Here is a 13,889-nt window from a genome sequence, read left to right on the forward strand (position 1 = left end):
AAGCCAGGAGAAGCTCCAGGGCCTCCCCCTGTTTTGTATGTTCAAAGTGCGTCGGGAGCGAGTGAGGGGGACCCTCGCTATCTCGCCTTAGGCACTCTAAACTGCATGGGTGAATATTAAAGTCTCCCATGAGTATGGCCTCAAACTTGTGTTTACTGGACTCCCTATACTTGTTCAAGAACTCTCCTAAGGAGTCTAGGTGCTCACTTGGGGTAAGACTGACTGGGGAATTATAAAAATTTATCAATAATAGGGTAGGGAAGTTAGTTATCTTAAGTTCGACAACTAGGCAATTACTAGAACCAGAATCAATCTGTTTAGCTCTGCCTGTAATATTTAATGAAATGAGTGTAACTAGTCCTCCCTTCGCTCTGCCAGCCGTGCTAGGTTCGGCTGGAGTACTAAAGTGAATATATCCATCCAGAACCATGCTATTTCTCGTGTCCCATGTTTCTTGCAATGCTATAATTTCATGGGCTCTAATCATACCCAGCCAATGTTAATCCTTGCTTTTAGATCTAAGGCTGGCTATGTTCCAGCTCAGGATACTGCATGTAGTTTTGGGAGATAATGTGGCAGCGGACTCTAATTTTTTACCACGTTGGTTTGGTTGTCAATCATTGTCGTCCATACCAACAAGAGGTAAAAAACGATTTGAAAGAGGTATACCCCCGCATGGTGTGTTGACCTTATTCTAAGGTTCCTTTGATAATATGCTATGTTGCTCAGATGAAATACAGCATGCCCTCAATCTGGAGGTACCTTCATGTGCAGGTATACCTGGTTGGGGTTGGTTGTTAGAGAATGATACAGGCCGCCTACCGTTCTGTACATTTAAAGGTGGATAGAAAAAACCCAAAGGATATGGTCTAACCCCCGTTTTGTGATCTCAGAACCATCCCAGAACAATCTATCAGCGGCATATTTCTCACCAAAATTCACAACAATACAGTCCCCTGGTATTGACTTGGTGCCCTTTCCTACCCATCCCACTCTCCTGACCATGGTGATGGGTGCAAGTATATCGCTGTCCCCACTAGAGTAGTGTCTACACCACTCTCTAGTTTTGCTTAAAAGGTCCGTTGTAGATTCGGTGACCCCATATGCTAGAGGTGGGACCCCGGTTAGTACAGCTACTTCGGGGGTGGCATCGGGGGGGAGATGCAGCCTAAAATTACTAGCTCTATGAATATTTGTAGTGAGGTTTGACTGGAATATTGTATGTTTCTGGGTGGTAGAATTGATATCAGATGCGCCAATGAGGGTGTTTTCTTTACTACGAGTCGGATTTATATACTATGAGTACTTTCAATAGCACCGCCCAGTAGTACTTCTGTAAGTTTGGGACTCCTAGGCCTCCCTCCTATAGGGATCTGGAGTATAACTCCAGGTGCAGTCAGGGTATCTTATCAAGCCATATAAAATGTTCCAGATCGCGCTGCATGGAGTGTATGTCTCAGGGGGGAGGTTCTAATGGAAGAGTCTGGAAAAGAAATAGGATCTTAGGCAGTATTGTCATTTTAACCACTGCTATACAGACAAGCCAGGACAATGTGCATAGCCTCCACCGATGCAGATTTTCCTGTATTTGCCAGAGTTGTGCTGTGTAATTCAGTGAAATAGTGCGTTGTAGGCTTGCACCGAGCTGGAGGCCCAGGTAGGGTATTGCATCTTGGGACCATTGTATTTGATAATCGCCCTTCAATTCCACTAGTGTAGCATTAGTTAGGGATAGAGTAAGGGCTTGGGATTTGTGGACGTTAAACCTAAGACCTCCCGCTGGGAAAATTGTTCTAGCTCAGCCATAAATGCAGTAAGAGAAACTGGGATTTTCCAACGTTACCACCACTCATCTTCATGTAAACTAATCTTGTGTTTCTCCTCTCCAAAGCTCACCAGAGGGTGATCGCAGATCTTTTGGGCAATTTGCTTTATATATAAAGAGAGAAGAGGAGCATGGAAAGAGGACATCCTTCCTCATGCCTTGATAAATGGGGGAGGACGTGTAACCGTTTACTTGGATCAACGCCATTGGTTTTGTATAGCTGCTTAAAACCCAGCCCAAGAATCTTCCGGGATGCCAAAGTGCCTCCGGGTCACGTCTAAATATGGCCACTGTACCCTATCTAGCGCTTTTTGTGCGTCAATGGAGACAATCATGCATTTGGTGTCAAAGCGCCGCCGTTTTTCAATGATGTGTAGGAGATGCTGGGTGTTGTCAGCGCACTGGCGATTAGGCACAAAACCAGCTTGGTCTGGGTCTATCAAACTTGGGAGGAGGGGAGGCAAGCCGTGCGCTAGGGTTCCTGTGAATAATTAAAAGTCTACATTGAGGAGAGAGATTGGGTTGTATGATTCGCAGTGGCATTTGTCCCTACTAGGCTTAGGTATCACTACGACCTGCCTCAAGCATTGTTGATGGGAGTGAGAAAGAGATGCCAATGGAATTGTATACTCTCATGAGTACCAGAGCCAATATAGGGCAAAAGGTTTTATAAAAAAGGGAAGGAAAGCTGTTTGGGCCAGGGGATTTGAGCAATTTCTGTCTGGAAATGACGGAGATCACTTCTTCAATTTTAATCAGGGATTCGAGAGACTCAGCCTGGTCGGACGTTAATTTGGCGATGTTTACTTCCTGTGCGTATTGGGCCAAAGTGCCCGACAAAAGATATTGCACTACGTATCGCTCCGCATAATATTGGCGGAATGTTTCTGCAATGCCCTGGTCTGAGGTATTTTCCTGTCTTAGCGGGGTGACCACCGATGAGATACCAGAGGTCTGCCTCTGTGCTCTAAGTCTGTTGGCTAAAAGTCTCCCATATTTGTCCCCTGTGTAGAAGTTGTGTCCAATCCATAGTGTTGTATATTCTGCCCTATCCAGGTCTAGGCCTCCCAGGTGAGCTCAAGCAGCCTCTAGCTTTCTCCAGATCTAGGCGATGCCTGTTCGCTTATGTATACGCTGTAGCTCCTGGACCTTTTGCGTGAGGTGGTCCCCTTTCCTCTGCGGATCTTATTATCTGATGAGGTGATAGCACTAAATTTCCTTCTGATAACCACCTTAGGGTTCCTCATAAAATACCTATGGGGGTTTCAGGGGTAACATTCACCTCTAAACAATCAGTTAACGCTCTTGTAATCTGACGCCATACCTCCGAGCGGTGTAGCATCATTTCTCTAAGGTGCCAGGAATGAGGCGAGGGTAAGCATGGGCGTAAAATCCGTTACGCTCGCGGATTTTTCGTATTTTCGGGGAATCCGCAATCCGCGAACTCTCGCGGATGCGGCGAGAATACGCAAATGCGCGCGAAGCGGATTTTTTGTTTGTGTTCGCACTGCTCGCGCTGCTCGCGGTCCGCGGCGCGGGCAGGAACAATCTCGCACTAGCGAAAGTACAAAAATTACTTAGTAAAGGAAGTGGCCCAGTCTCCAACTTCCTGTTCCTGTCCAGCAAGCTCCTCCCATAGGGGTGGGGTGAAGGAAGTGCCCCAGTCTCCAACTTCCTGTTCCTGTCCAGCAAGCTCCTCCATTTCCTGGCCACTTTTCGATCATTCTTGACTGGGAAGGATTACTTTTTGTGGTTGCTGCTGGATATTTGGATTTGAGGCCTTTTGGATTACTTTTGGATTCGAATTTTGATTTCACAAAGAAGTAAGTTGATGTTGTTTGTTTGTGGTGATTTTTGTGTGTGTTGTTTTTTTTTCGACTTTTTTGGGGGGAAAATCTGCAAGTTCGCGAGCTGAGGATGTTTTTGCTTGTGTTCGCACTGCTCGTGTCCCGCGCAGCAACAATCTCGCACTCGCGAAATTGTAAAAATTACAATTCTGCTGCACATGAATTGAAAACCACCAGGCTTATTTATGGGTGCATGGATGATACAACTGTTTTGTTGAAATTATTTTTGTTAACATGATTCTGGCCAGGGCATGGATGACATTGGATTGTGCTGATTTTTGTGTGTTTTAGGACTTTTTGGGGTGGTGTTGGGGGCTTGCTATGGGGGTGGGGGCCATTTTATTGTCTGGTCCCGTGTGGGTGGGGGTCTAGGGGCCATTTGTAAGTTGTGTGCTATGTGCCATAGGCCTGCACCCACTGTGCTCTGATGTCATCCATTATGCCCAGGGGGGCCCAGAATCGGTCTGTTCGCGGATTTTGCGGGTTTTTGCCACGTTCGCGCCGTGAAGCAACAATCTCGCACTCGCGAAATTGTAAAAACTGCAATTTTGCACCGGAAAACCACCAGCAGGCAGCATAAGCCTTCTGAAAATGGATGGATGGCATTGGATTGTGGTGATTTGATTTGTGTTGTGTGTTTTCACTTTTTGGAGTAGGGGTTGGGTGCTGGCTATGTTGGTGGTGGCCATTTTGAGGCATGGTCCTGGCCATGTGGATGGGGGGGTCAAGCGGCCATTTTGAAGGCAGGCAGTGAGCTTTGAGACATAGGCCTGCACCCATTGTGCCTTGCTTTCACCCATTGTGCCCAGGCGGAGTCAGGGGTACATGAAAGCACAACCCTCTGTGTGTGTGCTCTCTTGGATCAATGTTAAATTCCTGTTTCCCAAAAATTTAGCAAATCCTAATTTTGAAAATTCCATATTGTGTGGTGTGCACGTGTGTATTCATAAATGCCTACTTGCTAACTGTTTATTCAAGCGCTACATATGCAACATTTATATTTACTGATGTTCCTCTGTCTTCGTTTGCGTTTAGGTGCACAAAACTACGCATCATCGTTGAGCATCAGTGCCAGGAAGAAGTGCTGCTGCGGCCTGTTGTTCCGACATCTGAAGAAGATGGCTCCAAAAAGAGGTGCCCGTAGGTCCTCTTCCAAGAAAGATGTCTCTACTAAGGAGAAGAAGAAGCAAGTGGCACCACTTACCAAGGCGACTGGTTGCTCAACCAAGACATTTTTTGGGCAACAACAACAAAAAAAACAAAGGCCCACCATGAGTGCTGCACAGGTAGCCTGTTTAGTTGTTGAATCACCAACGACCAGTGATGTTGGATCATCGCAAGAAAGTAGCAGCACGCCATCAACACAGGTTTTAACTCATCTCACAAGTACTATTCAACAACCAAAGCCGCAACAACAACTGCATGGGCTACTAGTACAAGCAGAAGTACATGCGCAAGGAGCTGTCCAAGAAGGAGCTGTCCGAGAAGGAGCTGTCCGAGAAGGAGCTGTCCGAGAAGGAGCTGTCCGAGAAGGAGAAGGCCGAGAAGGAGAAGGCCGAGAAGGAGAAGGCCGAGAAGGAGAAGGCCGAGAAGGAGAGGTCCATGGAGACTTGCAAGTAGAGGTCAGTGAAGATGGCCATGGAGCGGTGCAAGTGCCCACAATGGTTGTTCTTCCAGAAGTAGGGGCACAGGAGGAAATTGACTTTGGAGCCGGGGTATCATGTCAGGAAGACGAAGCCACTCCTCCTGATGATTCATTTTCTCCCAGCTCCCCAGCAAGGAAAAGATCAAGGAGGGTGTGTAGAAGTTCCTCTTCAAGCCCCGCTCCATCAGATGATGATGTGGATCTAGATTGGCAACCATCTCTGACGTCTGAGAGGGAGGCACACCATGAGCTGCGAAAGGTATCACATGGTAAAAGGAAGGGCCCCGGAAAGCTCATACTTATGGATCCGAACGTCGGACTTGATGAAGTGGTGCATTCTGATGTTGTTGAAGAGGATGACAGCAATGACCTAGTCATCACACATGTCAGTCCAGCCACACCGGCCATGCAGCAGACAGACATTTACACCCTATCCCGACATCATGCTGAGCGTGACCCTGGCGACGTGCCACTGGTAGCACCACCAACGCAGTCAAGTAGTACCACAAGTTCAACAAAACCTACAGCTCCCATCCAGCTCGACTCCCTCAAGTAAGGTTGCTGCAATAATTGCACAACCCAGTAGATGTCTGCAAGGCTCATCCACCACTGCTTCATCTGGCATTGGCAGCAGTATCACCTCGTGCGGCAAAACCAGAAGTTTCCAGTCCCCAGTTTGGAACTTTTTTAGTGTCCATGAAAAATATGATAACATAGCCGTTTGTTGCATTTGTAAGACTAGCGTTAGCCGTGGTAAGACTGGTACCAACTATGGAACCGGAGGCCAGATAGGTCATCTTGCTACTACTACTCACCAAGACCGGGGACCTCCACTCCCAGCACGTCTAGCAGGTCACGCTCTCGGTCAAGGATGTCGGTCCAGCGGTGGGTGACCTGATTGTAGGTGCGCTGGACCCCCGTGATCTTAAAAAGGGCCCGGCACACCTGCCCCCACCGCTTCCGTCGCTCCTGGCTGTTGGTGTAACCAGCAGCAATCCTGCCGCCTGCCGCGATGGTCCTGGGGAGACGGCGCTGCACGTAAAAAACAAGTGCGCCCACCTCCTCAGGGCTGAAAATCTCCCGGGGCACCACCATTTCCGCCCTCAATCGACCACACGGGAGCCGGGCACGGGCTGCGGTGCCCGTCTTGGGCAGCTTCACAGCTGTCTTGACCATGTTCTGGGCAGGTGTGAGCAGTAAAGAAGAGACAAAATGAAAAAGAATAAGAGTAGGGAAGAAGGAAAGTAAAAGGTTAAAAAAGTAGTTCAAAAGTAAACAAAAGTAGCCTAAAACACAAAAATATAGATCTAGAAAAATACAGGGATAGAAAATAAGTTAAATAGATCAAAAAAATATTAAAACAAGCAAAGGATGGCAGAGATATAGAGAGGATAGAAACACCATACCCAGACACATAGGAATGAATGAAAAACAAGATGGCGGCCCGATCACGTGCGCGTAAGTAAGTTCACACGCGATTTCTCTCGCGAACTCGTGCGAACTTGTATTCGCACGGCGCGAGTCGCGCGAGATTACACTTAGCGGGCGGAAACGGAAATACGTCACGCAAACAAAATGGCGGCGCCCATACTCAACCTTGAGGTAACTCGCACGAGTTCGCGGCCTCCACGGGCCAGTTCGCACTACGACGCGCCCCGCGAATAGGGCGAAATTACCGAAAAACGAGTTTTGCAAAAGCAAAACGAACGAGCAGGTGCAAAAGTTCGAGCTCATCATTTGTAACCATTTACCTGTAGTGCTTCCTGAAGGGGCCCTCCAGAATCCGGTTGCCTACTTGCAACTATTGTGTGACCCTGCTCTGACAGTCACAGAATAGTTACAAGTATGCCATTGCATCCTGTTAAAAAAAATTATTTACATTGCATTTGCAACAAAAAGGAAAGGGAGCAGACAAGCAGGTGCCAGCCTTCATTAATGTCAGTTGGGGCAGGGCAGGTGTTGTTGTTTGCAAAACTTAAAGCACTTAGCAGGTGTTTGTTCACTCAGTGGTCAATCAGAGGGTGTTGTGATGACACTGAGGGTGGCATGGGTGTGCCAGCCAGAGGGTGGCATGGGTGAACCAGAGTGCCAGTGTTGACAGAGGATGGCAGTGCTTTGCTTTGCCCCAATAATGTACACTGGTGAACTAGAGGGTGATGTGATGACACAGAGGGTGACATGGGTGAGCCAGAGGGTGGCATGGGTGACCAAAGAGAGTGCCAGTGGTGACAGAGGGTGGCAGTGATGAAGAAAGCTTAGCAAACAGGCTGGGCACGTAGAAACAACAAGTTCGCTAAACTGGCGACCCGACAAGTAAGTTCGCAATTTGCGAAATAGTACAAAACCCTCGCGAACTTGCAGAAACCCGTGCGAACACACACACCGCCAAAAAATCCGCTAATCCGCGAGAATTCGCGGATTTCGCGTATTTTCGCAATCCGCGAATACGCAAATCCGCAAATTCGCGGATTGCGAATCCGCAAAATCCGCCCATGCTTAGGCGAGGGACAATTGCCTGGAAGGGCAAGAGTCAAGCACATTGCCGAGTGGTCTGATAGCTTATGGGCTAGTGTGTCTGTCTGCGACATGGGATATAAGGTTTTCTGTGGCTAAGAAATAATCTATCCTAGCATAGGTCTTGAGGGAATCAGAATAAAAAGTGCACTCTCTATCCAGACATCGGTCAGTCCAGTCTCCCTGAGCATCTGTTTTCCCTCCTCCATGAGAGCTCCCGACTGACCCTCCTATTGTGCTGATCTGTCTGCCTCGTTATCAAAGGCCAGATTAAGATCTCCCTGCATCAGCAACATTCGGTAAAATGATCTAAATATCTTTAATGCCGCCCTGTGTAGGAACAACTCATGCCCCTCATTTAGAGTGTAGACTGAGCCTATGGTGAGATTGTGGGAGCTGAATTGGAAGGTGTAGGCCAACAATCTTCCCTTGAGCTCTACTTGCGAGGGACCAATCTGTCCAGTAAATTTGCTGGAAGTGAGAATGGCCACCCTTTCACTTTTAGTGATAAGGTAAAAAATGCTGGTGATGGAATGCCTTGGAGCGCAGTCTATGACTGCACCCAGGGAGAATGTGAGTCTCCTTTGTATTTTCGATATAGGAGAGTATGGTGCACCTTTTGACCCAGCTGTTGAGGCCTTTTACATTCAATGAGACTATCTTAATGGGCAGGGTCATCGTGTGAGTCTGCGGGGGTAGTGTTGTGGAGCTTGCCTGTGGGATAAAACAGCAGAGCCTGCTAGTGCTTTAACAGAAGGTCTGCTAGAGACCGGTAGTATAGCATTGTGCGGATTCAGTGAGTTAGAATTGTGTTTATCCGGGGTGGAGGGAAGGACCATAAATCCATTACAGTACAACAAACAAATAACAGTAATTGGAAAACATTATCAATGTCCTGGGTGGGGTGACCCATGAGAGAGAGATGAAGGATGTCAGCAGGTCCCACCCCGCCGCCTGTCCCACTGGAGCCCTTCCCTGCCAAAATGACAAGGGGTTCCAAGAAGAAGGACCTCTAGGGCCCCAGTCTCTTCGCAGTGTGCCTGTGATGGAGTGCAAGTTCTTTTGTTCTGGGGGGGTCAGCGTCTTCTTCCAGGGAAGCCAAGGCCGCCCTCCTCTCTCTGGCATTTATCTCCGGGTCCAGACAAAGGCGATCTGATGAGCGACCAGCCATCTGCCATTTATGACATTTTTGATCTCTACCTGTGGCAGCAGCTGAGGAAGGGTGCTCCGGGGTGTCCTCTCTCAGGTTCAGCAGCTGCCGGACATCCTTCGATGAGTGAATCTAATGAATCTTCCCCTCCCATCTGAATATCAGCTGGAAACAATGGCCCGAGGAATTTGGGACCTCAATAGAGCGTAGGTGGGTTGTGATTGGTCTGAATTCTCTTCTTTTTAACAATGTAGAGGCTGCAAGGTCCTGATATAGAATGGGCCAGTGGCCCTGGAACTCGATTGGTTGATTGTCCCTGGCTTGTATGAGAGGACGTTCCTTGAGCTACAAATCATGTACCCACATGAGGATATCGGCTGGGAGAGCTGGAGGGGCCCTCCTTGGGCCTGCCCAGTGTGGGCAGTCCAATTTAATTTTGGGGGTCTGATAGGCCTCCCAGGATAGAACGAAAGAGTTTCTTCACAAACTAGGCAAAATCTTGTCCCTCTGCTTCTTGCGGAATGCTGCAAATACATATGTTGTTCTGCCAGGTTCTCTAAATCCTGGACATGCAGCTGGAGGTCTAGGTGCTGGTCTCTAAGGCAGAGAAGTTGTTCTATCTCCTCGTACCAGGTAGTGCCTTGCGTTTCCAACGTGTCCACCCTGTTGCCCAGCAAGTCCAAGTTTTGCGCACCTCTCTAATTTCTCGGTCTAACTTCTTTTCCATTGTTTGTAGATCGTCTTTAAGGAGGAAAACTGTGTTTCTTAAAAGGAGCGGGTGATGGGGTCCTTGGTGTCTCCAACATCAGTGACTGTTGAGGTCCCTGGGAGGGAGGCCGATGTTTCTGTGCTGGCGTAAAGCATTTTAAGAAAGTGATCCTTGACTTAGCTGGCTTTTTTCCCCTTATTGGTTGCCATGGTGGAAAGTGTGGGGATCCTACAGTTGCTGGGGGTCTAGTGCCTTCCAGTATCTCCAATCTGCCCAAACATGCTGCGCCCAGCCACCTCCTTAGAACACTGGTGGTTCACTGGACATGCTCAGTACTCACCCCCAAGATGGGCCCCTATGCTGAACAGCAAAGGCCCATGGGAGACCGTGGAGGAGGCCTGCCGGATTTCTGTGGATGCATAATGTTGTATTTGCTAGTGCTTTTATGTTTTCCTTATGTTTTCCTTATGTTTTCCTTCCTAAGTTGACATGGTGCCTCTGATGAGGTTCCAATTCTGCTTATTGTCAGTTGGTGTCTCCCTGTGCCAGTGTATGGTGCGGTGCGGTGGCTCGTTACTCTGAGAATAAACTCTCAAACTTATTACTAATTATTTTACTGCGTCTTCTTGCAATCCTTCAACCCACAACATATTTTGGCGACCGCTTGACTCCCAATCTCTCTGCTCCTTTTCTAGTACTGTGATGACCTGCGTCTCCCACAGCCACAGTATGGGTAGAGCCCACTGGCTGACGCTTGACTCCCACGCCCTCTGCTCCTTTTCTAGTACTGTGATGACCTGTGTCTCCTACAGCCACAGTATGGGTAGATCCCACTGGCTGACGCTTGACTCTCAAGCTCTCTGCTCCCGGGGGAGTCCAGGAGCACCCCTGCTTGGATGGCTCAGTGTCCACGTGCCGGTTCTGATCCCCCATATTTAGGCTCCTTCACAGGGGTGGGGGGACCACTGAGTGCTTACCCCCGGCGGAAATCTGCTTGAATCTGCCCTAGTCCTCCCAAGGCACTGGGGAAGGTGGTATGGGGCCTGGTAGGCCAGCTGGCTGGATCTTCAAGAGAAAAGGAGGTCACTCAGTCTCTGTGTATGGTGCTTTTCGTTGTGTGCTAGGTCCATTCGCAGGTCCTGGCTCCTCACTCAGAGGGAGAGAGCACCCTTGCAATTCCCGATGTTGTGGTGGGTTAGGGGCGGGAGTATTGCCATGTGGAAACAGGCTGCAAGCCTATCCCCTCCTGTCCCCTCCTTGTCTGGTTCTGCATCTCCCCATGTCCTGGTCTCTGGAGGCAACTTCCTCTGGTGATACGTCTCTGGGGTCAATCCATTCTGGCCGGTGTGTTGGTGGGCCCGTGTTGGCGGGGCAAAGTGCATCATCCAGGGGGGATGAAAATAACCTCTGACACCTGAGCATCCTGCAGGGGGCGCTTGTGATGCCCTCTCAGCCAATGACTGTAGGGACACGCCTTCCCTAGGGTATGAAGCTCGTGTCCTTGGCTCAGTTCTCTGCAATGTTGAGCCAGGCGGCCTGGTTACGGCTGGTCCTCAATTTTGCCTTGGGGACTGGTCGCAGGCCGCATCGGTTCTCGCCCGCATCATCCGGCCGCTCATGATTGCTGCAGGCCACACACTCGCACACAGCTCTCGTCCGGGGCTGGTATTGGATGGCCGCTCCGTCTCCCACAGCCGCAGCAGGTGGAGGGCCAATGAAGAACCCAGAGCTCCAACAGTGATCGCCCTTCTTTATTCCGCACCATCTCTGTGGTTGCTCCAGGAATCCCTGGGTCTTCGGCAGGTGAAGCGGTAGCCCGGTAAACCCACTCTCCGGTCCAGCTAATTGAAACTTTTGTGATGGGTCCTGCTGGGGGGAGAGAGCGATGAGCTACTAGGTTGCCATCTTGGCCACGCCCCCTGTTAGTAACACTTTAGAAGAGAGATATCTTTTGAACTTATCTCTGTAAGGAGCAGCTAACAATGGACACTGATTGAAAGGTGAATGTTCATGTTTTGTTTGCTTTTTATGCATAAATTGAACATTAAACAATGAGAAATGGTAAACCCTGCAGTGTGGCTTTGGTTTGCCATTTTGATGTTGTTAAGAATGTAGGATGGTAGTGCAAACACACTTTGTTTTGTTTACAATAATCTGTCTGTAGAAGGGATAGATTTGCAAAGCTACTATTGTTAAGGTGCAGCCATTAAGAGCCACTGATTGGAAGCATAATGATATGGTTTCAGTATGTCGTGTTTCATGTAGATTCATGCAAGATAGGAAAAAAGGTGGTAGTTCAAAAAATTTTCTTGTCAAAGTTTACTGTCACAAGAAGCTTAGTTCTCCACTACTGCAAAAAAACGTGAATAGTTCTCCCAACTTTTGCACGAAATTGGAATATTACACAGATGTGTGCATTTGCTTGTTTGGTATAGATATGAGCAAAGATGTTTGAGATTTGCATTATGATTAGGTGTTGGACAGGCTTCAATAGAATAATGTTAAAATGATTTGCGTAGCTCACCTTAAATTAGTATATAGTTTATGGATCCGGGTATACGAATCCCCTCAGGATAGCAAATAAAAACAAAATCTGATTGGAATATCGATTTCTTTTCCTTTTGTCTAACGTGTGGAATTCACTGATCCTTCCACCATTTTGAGCAATCTTTTTGTCTGGCAGCAATTACAAAAAAAATCTACAGAAAACATGAAAGGATTCCAGTCACTGATGCCTACACCATAAAAAATGCGACAGAGAAGGTATAATTTGTCTGTGGAACACCTGATGACTCCAGCGAGAATGCAAATGGTCCCAGAGGGGTAAACACTGCCCCCCAAAATAAAGAAAATACACCCCAAATCATGCTGGTATCAAGATTTCCTCCCCAGACAGCCATCTGGGACATTACGTGCCGTGTATTTTGTGAGATCATTTCCCCTCTACACCACACGACACTCTCACCGCTCCTTTCAATCTTCTTTCAAAATCATATGCACACTACGAGAATACTTTATATTTAAGAAGGTCTAGCACCTTGCTGTCAGACATTTGAATGAAAAATCTATTTAAATCAGTTCCATAAAGCCATCATAATCTGGCTCTGTGAGTGTAATCTTTACCCATTGTCAGCTTAATTGTAATTCGGGTTCCTGCAGTATCATGACACCCTCTTAAAGGTAGCTGAGAATGTTTAAAAACAGCAAATAAATATAATAATAATAATAATAATAATAATAATAATAATAATAATAATAATAATAATAATAATAATAATAATAATAATAATGTTAATAACTCAATTAAATTAGAAAATGCTTTATTTCGGCCTATATTGGCCATTAAAGCACATTAAAAAAATTACAGCACAATTTGGACACATGATTCTTGCAAGGATAAAGTGCACGTGCATGGCAACATTAAAAGAAGTTCTAAATATAAAAAAGAGCTAATTTGGAATTAATATTTTTTAAAAGTTTAAAAAATGAGAATACATTTTGTTTGCGTTGAAAAACTAAAATTATCCAATAGACTCAACTTTTAAGATAGATTACCGTACACACCACATAGACAATAAGTAACAAGTAACTGAGTACACTATGGGCACACTGGTGTCATATTTTAGGATCCTATAGGCCTCCGTACAATACATGGTCCCAAGTTTCCGGCACACCTGTTGTAGCCATTGGTATCTAGACTTCTTGTATGCCGGGCAGACAAAGAAAGCATGTTGGACTGTCTCCAGTTTATCTGCACAGAATGGACAGCCCTGAATCAAAATATTTCCCCATTTACTTGTAAATATGTGCAATGGCAGTACGCCGTACCTAAATTGCATGTAAAAATGTTTTGCTCGGGGGGGCTGCATGACGTCAAGAACAGATTCTAGATTGTATTGGTCATTTACCTCTAAAAAAGATAGGGTCAGTGCCCCTGTGTCGGAACTGGCCTCGTTCTGATTAAGTTTAAATTCTCTTAAGATCTTTGATAAGGCCTTCTTGGGAGTTGTCATGCAAGTTTCTTCAGCGTTAGCCCATAGTTCTCCCATCCTCATAGCGGCCAAGGTGTTTTTGATATAGGACAGCCAGGGGATTTTGTAGATTTATGACTTCTTTCAGCTCTTTCCTGAAGGACTCAAGTTCTGGAGTATTCCAGATACGTCTCCAATGGAGAAGAGGCCTTAGGGCAACTTCCTCCG

This window comes from Lissotriton helveticus, chromosome 1_1 (assembly GCF_964261635.1).
Source record: "Lissotriton helveticus chromosome 1_1, aLisHel1.1, whole genome shotgun sequence".
NCBI classification, from domain to species: domain Eukaryota; kingdom Metazoa; phylum Chordata; class Amphibia; order Caudata; family Salamandridae; genus Lissotriton; species Lissotriton helveticus.